Source organism: Notothenia coriiceps, unplaced genomic scaffold (genome assembly GCF_000735185.1).
Source record: "Notothenia coriiceps isolate Sejong01 unplaced genomic scaffold, NC01 NC01_scaffold00037250, whole genome shotgun sequence".
Classification (NCBI taxonomy): Eukaryota; Metazoa; Chordata; class Actinopteri; order Perciformes; family Nototheniidae; genus Notothenia; species Notothenia coriiceps.
In genome coordinates this window covers 6,650,094-6,654,803 of record NW_011369951.1, presented here as the reverse complement: position 1 = coordinate 6,654,803, position 4,710 = coordinate 6,650,094, and positions in this window count along the sequence as shown.

The following is a 4,710-nucleotide window of genomic DNA, read 5'->3' as shown; positions in this document are numbered from 1 at the left end:
TCCTGGGTGCAAATCTCCCCCTGTGGATTGCTGCCAACACGAAGGCCGCCCCACACAGGGTAGCTACTACCGGCTAACCTGTCACTCGTCCCCAGCGCCATACGTCTGGTTTCTCCGCCTCGAGAGAAAACATGCGGCTACAACCAACATGACTACTCGTCCGCCTCAGCAGTGCAGGTTTGTCGCTTCACTTCAACCATTTGGATCATCAAACCGCTGGATTACATTGTTTTTGTTTTTAACTCATCATGTGGATTTTTAAACTGCTCATATGGAGCGCTCTGTGTCTCACGGTAACGAGCACGTCTCTTCCGCTGCGTTACTCTGCAACGGAGCTGCTACGTCTCCGGTCTTACTCCAGGACCCCTCCAGCTCTGCTTGCCCAACACTCTAGTATACTCAAATGACCAAGATACATTCACCGTGGATCTGGACCATGGATGTATAATAAGAACTGGATACAGCGTGGGAGGCGGAGCCTCATTAATTCCTATGAGAGTTGCTCATTGGCGCATGATGACAAAATGGCCCAACTTTTGAAAGAGTGAAACGTCAGAGATTACCCAGCATGCCTGAGAAGTACCTGTTTGTGCGCTCATAGAGCATGCACAACTTTAACCACGCCCCCCAAAAGGCTCGTTCACATCAAGCACGTCAATTTGCATACACGTAACAGCACCGCGCGTTGTGGATTGTTATGCTGGATTTGATATTAACCAAGCGGCAAACAGCACCACGCGTTCATCATGACAGCATGGTACTGGATTGTTATGATGGATTTGATATTAACAAGGCGGCCGCGGCAGTTAGCAGCTAGCGGCTAGCTAGTAATTATGCTAAATTACACATCAATCGTTATGTACATTTATATTATGCTGATGTAACATGATCTAGTGATATCCAAGTAACAGAGCTTAATTTAGCATGATACTTTTGTGGGTTGTACATGAAACCACTTGGTAATATATACAAATATATGTATTTTGAAGCCTGTTATGATTAATTGTGGGTTAAATCTTTATCTAAAAAGTAAAGCTGATGATGGATTACTGTGGTGGAGTTAAAATAACAATAGCCTATTTCTCTTTGAAATGTGATGGAGTAAAAATATAGTAACTGTGATTATTCATGTTAAGTAGCCCACAAGTAACTAAAACATATAGTAGGCCTACTTGAAGGAAAGGTGTAAAATGTTTCCATAAATACCAATATCACACACTACAACACCCCTTGTTGTTAAATACCAACCATATGATCATGTTTGGTTGATTTTTTTATATAATAATTGCAATCAAAATTATATATATTACATTTTAATCTATATAAATTGTATTTACATTTGTTGTCACTATTGTTTTCACCTAGTTCTACTATGCCAGCCATCAGAGGTATACATGTGTTAACATCTCTTTTAGGTTTCATTTCTTATTTTTGTGAATTTCTATATAAAATGCTGATTTCTACATGAAATGCTTATGTATTTTTAATTACATTTTTGTAGAGCTTCGACTTTTTCAGCTGAATAAATATTATAACTCTAGATGGTTTTGTTCAGCATTGCCAGCTTCACTGTTGAGCGTGACTGTCCTGTGCTCTGAAATTAAAATGTGAATAAGCATAAAACAACACTAAAATAAACACTACATCACAACTTGTTGTTTGAAAAACCACAAGGTTGTTCATTTGTGTCTATAAATATACAACACAGGCAATATACATATATATATACATATATATATATATATACATATATACTATTATAATTAATACAACTGTTAATTTGATTAGAGCTTTGAAACATATATCTTTATTTATATATGTATAAGTATGACTGTAAAGTCAAACAGAGCCTAAGGCTTTAATAAATATAAAATAAAAAACAGATGACAAGTAGTCGAAAAATAATGGATATGGACACATACCAATAACAAAATAGGCTACATTTTTAATTCAGAAGTTAAATCATTAGAGCTCCACATATTGTTCTATTTAAAACAAATCACCATCCAATAGGGATGACAACAGGTGTGGAATGATCCGCAGGCAGTCCTGCCTCCTTCTGGCAGTGCGGTGTATCACCCTAATCACAGAGCCAGTGCTGCATCCTGGAGAACGATTTAAAGTTGCTGGTGTGCGTAGTCTTGGTAGACTGAAGCGTGTAGACGAGGAGGATTTCTACAAAGTCAGGGACAGGCAAACCGTTTTTTCACCATGGAATAAAAATGACCTCCAGTCAGCAAAGAGACTTCAGTGAACACTGCTAAATAAGAGTCTAAAAAGAAAAAACTGTGTCATTTGATGTGGAATCTGTTCATCAAAGTCCAGTAGGATGCCTCGGGTCCCTTTCAAGTGGGGAGCTGCACCAAAATCAGAGGAAAACTTGAAAATGACGACTTCCCCGGGCGATATCTATGGTATCGCGAAGATCAAACTGCGTCAAAACGTGTTGTGCCCACATTGCCAAAGGTTGTACGCTCTGGGCTTATCCCTGCGTGGTTATTATAACAAACAGCTCGTTCAACTCTTCTTAATGGTAGGCCTATTTTTGCAATAAGAACTGCAGGGACGTGGATCTACGTCGTTAATAATAACTTTATTTAATACAAGATTTACACATCTCATTTATCAGCCCATGTAGTATAATAATTTACAATATGATGAATTACCGCAAACATGTGCAATATATCCCATTATTACAGCCCGTGGGCTGGCAGTAAGGCATATGGGTCCGTCTTAAGATGACGTGGCCGGTCCCGTGGTTAGATGCGCGTTCATAATGCCCGAGGAAAATAACTCTCAGAATACGTTATTAGCACATTTTACAACTTTGCAGGGACCGAATGTTTTTAATAAGGACTATAAAAAACCGTTCCATACTGGGTAGTTTTTTAGTTTAAAAATGTATCAACGATTTACATGACCATTCTTTCCCCCATGTAAAGTCAATGGGAAAAAAGTGTCCGGGCCAGCAACCTAAGGAAGGTGTAGTACCACATTTGGCCCACAACGAATATTTCTACTCAGACTCGTCGCATTTCCCAGGGGGCTTGATCTGGACGAAACTTTGAGTACACAAAACACAGCAATACGAACAATTTCTTTGCTGTTTCTGGTCCACTGAGCCACGCCTCCCCTCGCACTGCCCGTCGCTGTCAATCACAGTGTGTTATCCCCCTGTCTAAAGTCATGCCACATACGGCCCAACAACTTACCTGTCTGAAACTATGTCTGTTTAACATAGATCCCTCACATAAGGCCAGCTGGTTCTGACTTCATTATGCGACAAAACTTGATTTTTTTTTATGCCTCCCTGAGGACCTGGCAAACAGTCTGATGATGGCTTCTCCAGCTTAATGCAGCTGTCCCTCCGGGTAATGCTTTTATTAGTAACCCCGTGCCACTTGGGAGGGGGGGGGGCTTGCTTGTGTTGCACCGTGAAAACCATTAAAGTCATTGCTGTCACTGTTCCCCATCAACTTCCTCTTTTGAATGCTTTACTGTAAAACTCACTGGCCCTAAACCCATCATCATTATTTCCCATCTACAGACCGCCGAGCCCTCTGCTGATTTTTCCGCCTGAATTTTCATCATACTAACATCTGTATGTGCAATTGTCCCTACTAGTTATCCTATTAGGCGACTTTAACATCCACATTTGATGGGATCCCCATCCAATGTTTTTGCAAATATTTCATCTCACTCTGGACCGCCTCGATATCACACAACATGGTTCACCCTTCCCAACACATAACAAAGGTTCACATACTGGGACTTACTCTGCTGCACTTGTTCATCCTCCCCATTAACCTTGCTTCATTGAATTCCCCATTTCTGACCATAAACGCTGTCATTTTGATATCCATGCCCCCTCTTTCCAAAGGCCAAAAACACCGGTCCATCACCTTCAGAAAACATTAAACCACATTAACCCCACAGATCTCACCACTCTGATTAAATCCTACCCCAATCTCCAACATCCACCATTTTTTTTATTCCATAAGGTTGTGTTTTGTTTACCATTAATGTTATCAGATGTTTGTTTTTTTGTTGTGTTGAGTTATTGGTAAGACAAATGATCACTGTCATCACTGGTGTAATCACTATATAACTGTCTCTCCTCTTCCCTCACTGCCCTGGCTACCCTGAAAACTTGCAAAAGTTTCATTCACCCACTCCGCCCCCTGGTTCACCTCTGAGCTACGTCCTCAAAACGAATGGGCCGCCGGACGGCCGCCGGACTGGGCCGCCGACTGAGCGGCTTTGCCAAAGCACCCGACTCTCAGTTTACACGCAATGTACTCGGATCACCTTAAACCTCTACAAGAACGCGCTTTCCAATGCCAAATCCATCTTATTACCTCCAACTCATCAGCATCTGGTAACAACAGAGTTCTTTTCTCCACAGTCAGTCACCCACTTCAGTCTCCTCACCCTCACTCCAGATATCTCCATTGACCAATGTTTACTGACTTTCTGCAATTTTTTCACTCCAAAATTAACCCATTCACCTAAGAGCTGGCCTCGCATGCACCTCCTTCAATTGATCCAGCCCTGGATGTCTACCACTGGGATCCATCACTCATCACGCTCCCTTCCATCTTTCACCCCAGCATCGGAATACACCATCTCAGGTGCTCATACCTTAAGCCAAAACCACCACCTGTCAGCTTGACTCCTCTTCCACCACCTGGTCAAGGCTTGCTACAGCCA